Below are 11796 nucleotides of genomic sequence, written 5' to 3'. Positions count from 1 at the left end.
TTTTATATTCTTGTTTATATTTTCATAAAAATCTCTTTCCATCAAGAGATATCCTTTTCAAAAATAATATTTTCTTTTCATATTTTCAGTTGGTTACTCTCCCTCGTAGAGTAAACAACGCAATTGTCACAAATTTTGGTGGCGACTCAATCCCTAGTAATGGGATACAATTAAATTTTTAACCTAAATCCTTCCTCTTTGTCAAAATATCTCCAAAAAGTTTCTTTGGTCTAAAAACCTCCATTTTTCCTCCACAGAGAGTTCTGATATTTCAAAAATGGTCACTACAAGAGGGGGAAAAGAAACAATTCCTCAACTCAGCGACAGTGAGGCAAAAGAGATAAGCTCTCCTAAATCAGTCAGGGGACAGAGTCAGAGCAAGAAGGATGACATCGACCCCGCTATGTATGACATGTTCCAAAAGATGATGGCGAGGATGATGTCAGAGCAAGCCAAGGCCAAGCTGAAAGAGGCAGTTCCTAAAAGCAAGCTGAGGAAGAAGCCTGTAAAGAAGCAAGTCAGAATCATCAGAAAGAAGGTGCAGCCAGACACTGCTTCTGAGGAATCAGAGTCAGTCGAGGAAGAGTCAGAAGAGGAAGAGCAGATTGTCTACAAGCAGAATCCTCCGAGACAGTCTGTAAAGATAGTTGCGGAAGAGCCCGAATCTGTCAACAAGCCCAAGTCTGGGGCTCCAGCAGAGGACCTGATGAGTAAACAGATGAAGGAGATGAATCGAGCTATTAAAGATATTCAAGCCAAGGGTAAGGGCAAGCAGACCTATACTGGCGAAGATTTTTACGATGGTCTAGATGGGGACGATAACCTAGAGAATCTTCCTCGCAAGTTTCTCAAATTTGATGGGACTGGCAACCCGAAAGCCCACCTGGCCACATTTTATGCAGAGTGCAGCCGTTTCAGGAAAGATAACAGGGCTTTATTCATCTGTTTTCCCCGCAGTCTGGAGGGTGTAGCAGCCAGATGGTATGCTGATCACGGGAATCCTATCGAACTGCGAGAGTTCGATAAGGTAGTAAATCTGTTCATCGAGCGCTTCTTATTCAACACAGAAGCCTCACCTACATTAAATCATCTTTACAACCTGAAGCAAGGAGAGAATGAAAGAGCAGGTGATTTCATTCACAGGTGGAGAAGCACCTGTAATAAGATGAAGGTACTCATTCCTGAGGAACACGCATTGCAGGTGATCCTCAATAATTTCTCTCAGCCTATAAGGAGCCTCATCGCCACTTCCCCGGCGAAATCCTTCATCAAGTTAATTGAGCGAGCTGAATGGCTCGAAGCAGGAATAGAAAGCGGACTGTACGAGGGCACGCCTCTGGTCAAGAATGTCCAAGACCAAAAGAAGAAGGCGCAGTTTGCTCATTCAGTTGATGCCTCCTGCAATAATCTTGGTAGTAGCAGCAAAGGAAACAAGAACAACAGTGGCAGCGGTCCGAGAGTAGATCAAGGCAATGGGCAGAAGGAGAGAGCGTATAAGAACAATGACAAGCCGCTTCCAATTGGCATCCAGCAGAAAGGGGATCTTCAAGAGAAGCCCAAGTACATCAAGTGGGAGAAAGATCGAGTCTTCACTCCTTTAGATCAAACTATGGAAGTAATTCTGGATTACCTGTTAAAGCACGGGATGATCAAACTCCCTAAAATAGCGGATCCTCCCGTAATCTTGGGAGAGTTCAAGGACCAATTTTGCAAATATCATCGGGCAACGGGGCATGACACAGAACATTGCTTCGTCCTCAAGCACATGATACAAGACTGCATTGATAGAAGTATTTTGATAGAGGACGAGGAAGAAAAGCAGCCAACAGTCCTGACAGAACCATTCCCGGACCACTCAAAGAATTGATAAAGCCAAAGTTTTGTTTGCTTTCGTCTCTTTTTGTCAGTTGTCTTGTAGGGGCTAGTCAGCTCAGTCTTCTATGAGTCTTTTTCCTTTTCAAGTTCTTGTAAATATTCAGTTGTTATCAAACCTTTGCTTATCAAATGAAATGTCAATTTCCTTTATATCTTTTATATCCAATGCTTCTTTTCTCTTTGCCATACTGGGGCATTTTAATTCCGGTTCTTTTTCAGAATGCGGGGCAATCCTGAAATCATTCATGAGAGAAATGATATTACCTATGAGGGCTTTTTCAAAAATCATGAAATTTTAAAAAATCTTCGTTATGACCAAGGAGTTCAAATATTCCTTGGTCTAACCTTTGACAAAAAAATCAACCCTCGTGTTGATCATGTCTTCAAAAATAAGTTTTCAAACCATTATATTGAAAGATCAACCCTTGTGTTGGTCCTGTCTTCCAAAATGAATTTTTAACTTTTATATTCAAAGATCAATCCTTGTGTTGGTCTTATCTTCCAAAATGAATTTTTAACTTTTATATTCAAAGATCAATCCTTGTGTTGGTCTTATCTTCCAAAATGAATTTTTAACTTTTATATTGAAAGATCAACCCTTGTGTTGGTCTTATTTTCCAAAATAAATTTTAAACTTTTATATTCGAGGATCAATCCTTGTGTTGATCTTATCTTTCAAAATGGATTTTAAAAGATCAATCTTTGTGTTGATCTTATCTTTCAAAATGGATTTCAAATCTTTATAGATCAAACCTTATCTTTCAATGTGGATTTCAAAGCCTTTATATTCAAACAATCCTGGTATTGATCTTATCTTCCAAAATGGCTTTCAAATCTTTTTATTCAAAAGATCAACCCTTGCGTTGGTCTTATCCTCCAAAATTGATCTCAAAGCTTTTCAAAGATCAACCCTGGCGTTGTTCTTATCTTTTAAAATGGATTATAAATCATCATATTCAAAGATCAATCATTGCATTGATCTTATCTTCCAAAAATGGGTTTTAAATCATTATATTCAAAGATCGACCCTGTGTTGGTCTTATCTTCCAAGGATGGTTTTTAAGCATTACCTCCAACGATCAACCCTTGTGTTGATCTTATTATCAATTTCGAGCTGTTATTTTTAGAAATCAGATCTATTGTTGATCTTCTTCTTCAAAATTAGGTATTCAAAACCATTGCCTTCGAAAAATAACCCTCATGATGATCTCTCAGGTTTGGTTTAAAGGATCAGATCTCGCGCTGATCATTCTTCTTGTGGTGGATTTTCTTCACCCAAAATGATTTCTCATTTATCTTTTAAAATAAACATTTTCCTTCCAAGATCCCATATGCAGGCAGGATTAGGAAAACTCTTTTTTCTCAAATCTTGTAAATCTTCAGTTAATTTTGATATCTTTATCAGTTTCATTCATTTTATTCATATTTTTATCAAGTTTACATCAATTTTATCAAGTTTTATCAAGTTTATCAAATATTGTTTTTCAAAATTCCATTAAATTTTATCAATTCCAATACCCCTTTCAGGTTAAGGGAAAAACCTGACCCTCGTTGTCCGAGGTGTTCCCATTCAGGATAAGGGATAATCCTGAAACCCCTCGTAGGAGAAATAACGCTACCTATGAGGATCCTTTTGTAAATACAAGTTTTATCAATCTTTGCTGATTTTCTAGATTTATATCAATTTCCCTTTGTTAAATTTTCTTAAATTCTATTCTTTTCCCATTCAGGATAAGGGAAAATCCTGAAACCCCTCGTGGGAGCCACTATGCTACCTATGAGGATTCTTTTGTAAATACAAGTTTTATCAATCTTTATTAATTTTCTAGATTTATATTAATTTCCCTTCGTTAAATTTTCTTAAATTCTATTCTTTTTCCCATTCAGGATAAGGGAAAATCCTGAGACCCCTCGTAGGAGCAACAACGCTACCTATGAGGATTCCTTTTTAATACAAGTTTCGTAAACCTTCATTGATTTTCTAAATTTATATCAATTTCTCTTTATTTAAATTTCTTAAAATTCTTTTCCCATTCAGGATAAGGGATAATCCTGAAACCCCTCGTAGGAGCAATAACGCTACCTATGAGGATTCTTTTGTAAATACAAGTTTTGTCAATCTTTTGTTGATTTTCTAGATTTATATTAATTTCCCATTTAATCTCTTTAAAAATTCTATTGTTTTTCCCATTCAGGATAAGGGATAATCCTGAAGATCACTCATAGGGGCAACCATGCTACCTGTGAGAAATTCTTTTTATAAAAATAAATCAATTTCCTCAAATGTTCTATATCCTTTTGTCTTCTGAGAGTTTATTCTTTTTATATCCCCCGTTACATACCTGGTCCACCTAAATCATAGGTCATAAATTCTAAATCTTGTCATAAATTCAAGTATCAAGTTATCTCTTCACAAAGTCCTCTTCCCCTTTTAGGTTAAGGGATCAAAACCTAAACCATTGTCCTAAATTCTCTTCAAATGTATATTCTTTTTCCCCTTCAGGTTAAGGGATAATCCTGAATCATTCTTTTCCTAAATTTCTCATCAAATGTCTATTCCATTTCCCCTTCAGGGTAAGGGATAAACCTGAATCATTCTTTTCCTAAATTTCTCATCAAATGTCTATTCCATTTCCCCTTCAGGGTAAGGGATAAACCTGAATCATTCTTTTCCTAAATTTCTCATCAAATGTATATTTCATTTCCCCTTCAGGATAAGGGATAATCCTGAAAACCCGGCCTTTCTTCTTGCTTTGATTTCTAAATATCTTAAATAGGCCAATCTCCTTCCCGAATCTCAGTTGAAAAACCTAGTGTTCGCATTGGGTATTTTGCTAAGTTTCTAAATCTAAAAATCAAGTTCATCAGTCCTCGTGCTGTTTGTCTCTCAAAAAGTCTCAATCTTAAAATCAAGCCATTAAATGAAATGTCCTAGCTACTTCGCTGGTCATTAAATGATTAAATGAAATGTCCCAGCTACTTCGCTGGTCATTAAATGATTAAATGAAATATCCCAGCTACTTCGCTGGTCGTTAAATGATTAAATGAAATATCCCAGCTACTTCGCTGGTCGTTAAATGATTAAATGAAATGTCCCAGCTACTTCGCTGGTCGTTAAATGATTAAATGAAATGTCCCAGCTACTTCGCTGGTCGTTAAATGATTAAATGAAATGTCCTAGCTACTTCGCTGGTCGTTAAATGATTAAATGAAATGTCCCAACTACTTCGCTGGTCGTTAAAAGATTAAATGAAATGTCCCAGCTACTTCGCTGGTCGTTAAATGATTAAATGAAATGTCCCAGCTACTTCGCTGGTCGTTAAATGATTAAATGAAATGTCCCAGCTACTTCGCTGGTCGTTAAATGATTAAATGAAATGTCCCAGCTACTTCGTTGGTCGTTAAATGATTAAATGAAATGTCCCAGCTATTTCGCTGGTCGTTAAATGATTAAATGAAATGTCCCAGCTATTTCGATGGTCGTTAAATGATTAAATGAAATGTCCCAGCTACTTCGCTGGTCGTTAAATGATTAAATGAAATGTCCCAGCTACTTCGCTGGTCGTTAAATGATTAAATGAAATGTCCCAGCTACTTCGCTGGTCGTTAAATGATTAAATGAAATGTCCCAGCTATTTCGCTGGTCGTTAAATGATTAAATGAAATGTTCCAGCTACTTCGCTGGTCGCTAAATGAAATGTTCCAGCTACTTCGCTGGTCGCTAAATGAAATGTTCCAGCTACTTCGCTGGTCGTTAAATAAAATGTTCCAACTCCTTCGTTGGTCGTTAAATGAAATGTCCCAGTTTTCACTAGTCATTAAATGAAAGGTTTCAGCTCCTTCGCTGGTCGTTAAATGAAAGGTTCCAGTTTTACTGATCAGAATGTCCAAAATCATAAAATGCAACTAAAGGTCGCATCAAAATCTATATTGAGTAAATATTTCACATAGAAGTCATGAAAACTTTGCCAACCTGCTAAAAATATTTGTTGATTCCAAATAAATCTTACTGCATAAAAGAATTACCTCGGATTACCTCTAGTATTTTGTTCATAAACGGTGAAACTCTTTGCGAAAAAGAGGTAAAATTCAAATCTTTTTCCTGGTGATCAACCAAAAGAATGAAAGAAATATCCTCGGTATGATTAGTGAAATAAATATTCGATGACATTGAAAAGCCGGAAGCGAATTGATATTGATCATAGCTATGATGCATGTTTAAAGATGATTTCCTGGCAATTAGACAGTGGAAATATCCTGAGCCATAAAAGAATCCACTTAATCCATATCACCTTATCCAGTTTAAAGCTGCAATCAAATATCGGCAAAAGGGATCTCTCAATTGTCGTCAAGATGAAGGCGAATTAAGCGAGTAGACCCCCGGGGCCAAAGAAGATTTGGATCATCTACCAAGATGAAGGAGTTTGTGAAGGATCCTTCCAGGGAAAGTTCAGATCACCGTCGAGATGAAGGCGAGTGTGATGGACCTACCGACAAACCCTAAATGATATTTGATTCCAGCTATCATCTAAAGACTTTTGAGCCAATATCATATATAATCCCTGAGAAAATGAAGGATCGGAACATCTTCAAGATGAAGGAGTTTGTGACGTACCCTTCCTTGAAAAAGAGAGAAGATTCAGGACATCTCCAAAATGAAGGATGATGTAAAAAGCCCAAAAAAGCCCAATGACTCAAAAAGAGTGCAAGAAGATCATCATGAGAAAACACTCAGATATCAAACTGCCTAAATTGCCAGAAATCATCTTTTCTTATGCAAAATATCTTTTATCAAATGTCTTTTCACTACTTGCTTTTATGAAATTGAGAATATTTCTTCTCTTCTCATACCAAGAAAATTGATAACTTCCTTGAAGAAAATCATCAGCGCTAAAATTTTGAATTTGACTTTTAAGACCGAGAAGTTAACCTCGTTGGAGGAAATACTCTAGGTAAAAGAGGGGATATCTTTGCACATATATGCACATTTTCAAGCGTTGAAGTCAACTATAAATTTATCTTATTGGCAAAATTTTCTAGATATTCTAAAGACTGAAATAAATATTCGATATCCATTTTTGGTGCAACCTAGCGTTGTTTATATCTTCCAGAAGAGTTACCCCATTCAGTTGAAGTATCTCTCCTGTCCCATCACGGTTTCGAGAAATCTGTATGGTTGTTCCCACTCAGGTTAAGGGTCAAAAACTGTACTTCCTGCGAGAGATCATTAAATTCAAAAGTTGGTTTCAGTCTCAGCAATGAGACGCCCAAGTTCATCCCTTTTTCAAGCTTTAGGGAACCCCATTTCCTTCCTCCTTTCGCAAACCCCTGTCGGATTTGTTCGTCCAAACTCCGAAGGTCCCATCATGGTCTCTTCACTCGAGATTCCATATGGTCGTCCCCTTCAGGTTAAGGGTTAAGCCTGAACCTCGAGCATCGAGGTATCTTCCTTTTTCAGGTTTGGGTTAAACCTGAGTCTCGTTCTAAAGAAATTTCTCGTTTTGACGAGGTGTTTCCTCCCAAGTCCCATCATGACTCTTTCCATCAAGGAGTCCACGCTTTGTATATCCATCCGTAATAAAATCCTACTTGCGCTTTATCTCATGAGACGTTTTCTCAAAAATGTCCCATCAAAGTCCTCATATATTCCTTTCCCCATTCAGATTATTTTGATATATCTTTGCCCCATCCAGGTTTAGGGCTAAAACCTGAGTCATTCCAAAAAACTGATCTTGTCTCACCCACGAGACTTGATCTAAATCCTTATCCTTCATCATTTCAGTATCATCACCCAAAGTCCCATCACGATTTCCTCATTTTCTACTCAGTCATATCACGTTCGAGGATTTCGTCTTCCAAAAGCCATCCAAGGATAAAATTTGAAAAACCATGTCTTTTAAATCAAATTCTTCCACACCCAGTTCAGATCTGCTGACTGGGGCATTTTCAAAATTTGGAGTGTTGTCTTTGCCACTAAGCTCGGCTCTCAACCGGCTTAGTAGCAAAGAGAGGCATCTGTAAACACCCTAAATTTTTCAAAATCTTTTAAAATATTCCCTTTTTGCCCCTAAATTCATTTTCTGAGCAAATGGGTCATTTCAAATCTAAATTCCAGTTCATTCCTCTAGTTTTATTGAAATTAAATTCATTTCATATGTTTAAATTGATTTTGGATCTGGATCCATTGTCCAAATCCAAATCTGAGTCTCATTGTTCAAATTTTAAATCAAAATTATAGAAAATACCAAAAATAGCCTTTAAATAGCTCGGACAATCCATTCGACATCCGTTTGGATCCATCACATTGTATTTCTCGACTCGAGTGTCAAAACTCGAACATTTTCTCAAAACCTGGGTCAAAAACCCCTTTTTATGAAGAAATTCTCTCGAAATGGATTAAAATTCTCAGAAAAATACTTTTGTAAATATTTCTCAGAAAAATACAAAAAAATAGTAGTTAAAACTTAGTTTTCTTTTAAAATCTTAGTTTTCTACTACAAAAATACAAAAAATGGAAAAAACAATACAAAAAAAACAAAAATTGAGGGAAGCAAAGGGTTTTAAAACTTGAAAAATGGAATTTTTGCGAGAAAACCCTCCTTTTTTACCATTTTTTAGAAAAGTTCTGAAAAGGAGCCCCCCCTGGGAATTTTAGAAAATCTCCAACAACCATCTCCCACGCATTTCTTTTCTCTCTCTCCCACCGTTGATCTCAAAACAACCCTCTCAATTTTTTTACCCTCCATCTTCAACCATCGGGCTTCAGATCTTCTTTAAGAAGAGGCACCCGAGCCTCTTCTGAGGAGGAGCCTTTTCTCTGGAGGATCCCCTCTCGCATCAAGTATCTACGACTTCTCTTTTCCCTGGGGTCCCCATCTTTTCTCTTCTGATAAGAGAAAGAAATCCGGTTGGTAAACAGAGGAACCCTCTCTTCCCAAGATCGATTGGAGCTAAACCGGTAAGTTTTTTTTTTCTTCCCTTCCTGTTCTTTCTTCAATCTGATTTCCTGCAATTTGTACATAAAACTTCTAATTCCAATCATATTAGGCATATTAACTTTAGCACATCCTGTTTTCTGTAACAAGTTTAGAAGATAAGATTGCAAAATCATAACGATTGATCGAGTGGTGATCTTTCCGGCAAATGTTTTCTAAATTTGTTTCAAAAGGGGAAAAACAGATCAACCGTTTCAATGTTCGGTTGATTGTCTATAATTCATCAAAGACCTGATTTATAATAATCGAGTTATGGAATTCCAGTGATTGACCATGAGATTTCCAGTGACTGAAATCTGATTTGTAAAAGAGTAAGCGATCATCTAATCGTTTTATTACTCATTTCCGGCGATAAAATGGTGGAATCCGGTGACAGTATGATCACCAGATCTACTGATCTCCGATTCAATTAAAAGTTTGGAATCGGACGCCTGAAGTTTCTACCAGCTCCATCAATCTCCGGTGAGTATTACCGGACCTCTGCCAGAATCCTTTTGACTTTGGCTTTCCTTCAGCATCGCTCAGGTTCCTGGATCAATTCCGATAGGTAGGAGTCTGATTAAAGCTTGAACCATTGATTATTTGCATATTGCTGGGTGGTAATTTGATTGCCGGCAAGCTGTTTGATCGATGATCGTCGGGACTCCAGCACTCGATCATCTGAATTCCAACTTGACATTTGAAACCAGATTTGTGCTTCATTTCCAAATTCGTTTGTTTAAAATCTGGCATTGACCATTTGATTGTCTGCAATTGAGATAATATCATAACTATGATTCATCCCTGGTATTAAGTGATCGATCATTTGATTTCGATCAAACGACTACCTAAATGTCTGAACCAACTATTCAACCTCTGACAAAGGGGATTTCTTCCCAGGTAAATTTTAATTGTGTTTCTTTATCAGAATTATTTAGGATTATCCTGTTTTGATCACTTGTAAATAATAACTTGATTTTACTCTGTTTTTATCAGAATGATTTATCTCTGGATTCATCCTGATGATCGGATCCTCACTGTTTGAACATGTGATTACTGATAAGCGGTTATTTTAAAGAGCATTACAGATAAATTGATAACAATCTGAGTGTTTGATCAATTGTTTATTGATCTCTGGCGTGAATAACCATTGACCTGTTGAGTTTTCCGGCTTAATTAGACATCATCTATTGAGATCTCCTGTGAGTACTGTTTTGAAAGTAAATCAACTAATCCTCTGCGTTAATCGATTCACTGAATGTCAAATTCCTGTTGATTGTTTAAGTTCTAGTTGTTAATGTTTTGATGTCATATTCAGGACCTTTTACTTTCTGAGTTCTAACTTTTATCATTGATATTACATTTATAACTTTTCACTGTGGCATTCTAAACTGTCGATTGTTGTCTAATGAATCTGTCGGTTTGACTTCTGGTCTATTAATTGTTGTTTGCAAAGCTATTGTCTATTTGATCTTTCAAATGTTGAGTCGAAGTGAGCAAAATGAATGGTCTAGTTATTTTACATTATTCTAGGTTCATCGCCTAACAACATAGTAAATCTGAAACATTTGATCTTGTTATGACATGATCAAAGAGATCACATTAGTATTACTGTCATAAGCTATCATATTTTACATTTCTATCATCTATACATCACATTTTCAATCTCATGATATCATTATTTCTCATTTAAGTACATTTCTTCTCTTTTATCTCATACATCTAAATCCTACCTTTACTTCCCTTCTTCGTAACTGTTATGTTGTCCTTGTCCCTTTTTGCCTCTTGTTTTTGCAGGTAAGTGCGAAAAATTGTCTTCGCTCTTGGATTAGGAGATTTTATTATCCATTTCTTTTAGAATTGTAATAATCCCATTTAATGAGAATTTTTTATTTCCTGTTTAGATAGAATAAATGAGCATTATAAATACCATGAATTACTTGTTCTCATATTTTCTCCTTTATTTCTCAAAATTCACAAATGGTGAAACACGAATGGCACGTGCACCATTTCGTAAGAGGTAAATTAATCCTAAGTTGATGATCCATATCAATGGCCATAGTCAGGGTGTGGACAAAACTTAGTATTTTTATCTTTTCCGAAATAACACTGGATCCACACTGGATCCATTTTCAAAATTCATCATATTTTCCTTAAATATTTCTTCTTTTATCAGAATTTAACCTAAAATTAATTCAAAATATATACCAATGACTATAGTCAGGGTATATTGAGAGTTAATTTCATTTTAAATTCTATAAAAGCACCAAATGTGTTTCATCCTTCACCTGAGTTTAAATATAGATTATTATATAATACATTCAATGACCATAGTCAAGGATGTATTATATCTTCAATCTTATTTTAACTCATTTAAAGAATGGAATAGCTTTTTAAAATCCAATTTCAAAAATTTAAATTCATTCATCATTTAGGATAGAATTGCATCATATTTTTAAAATTTCTTTTTCATAAATACAAGTAATTCTTTCCTTCATTTCTCGGATCAAATCCTATTTATAAATTCGAATTCAATTCTATTTCTCAAAAGGATTCAAGAATTCAATTTCAAAGTCCCATTTGACTTTGAAACTTCAGAAACATCTTGTATTTCAAATTCCAAATTCTATCTTAAATTTAAAATCCAATTTAAACTTTGAAATTCATTTGTATATTCAAGATTCAATTTCTAAAAATCATTTTCCAAGTTCAAATTAAACTTGGAAGTTCTTGATTCATCTTCTGAATTTAACTCCAAATCCATTTTAGGATCCAGGATTCAACACTCATATTGGATCTCAGACTTCAGATCCAAATCCTCTTTAGGATCCAGAGTCCAATTCCACTTTCTAGATCTCGGACTTTAGATCCAATTTCCCTTCAGGATCCAGATTCCAATTTCACTTTGGATCTTAGACTTCAGATCCAATTCCGTGTTAGGATCCAG

This window comes from Nuphar pumila, chromosome 3 (genome assembly GCF_984573655.1).
Source record: "Nuphar pumila chromosome 3, dmNupPumi1.hap1.1, whole genome shotgun sequence".
In the NCBI taxonomy this organism is placed as follows: domain Eukaryota; kingdom Viridiplantae; phylum Streptophyta; class Magnoliopsida; order Nymphaeales; family Nymphaeaceae; genus Nuphar; species Nuphar pumila.
The sequence above is the reverse complement of the archived record's forward strand: the minus strand, read 5'-3'. Positions refer to the sequence as shown.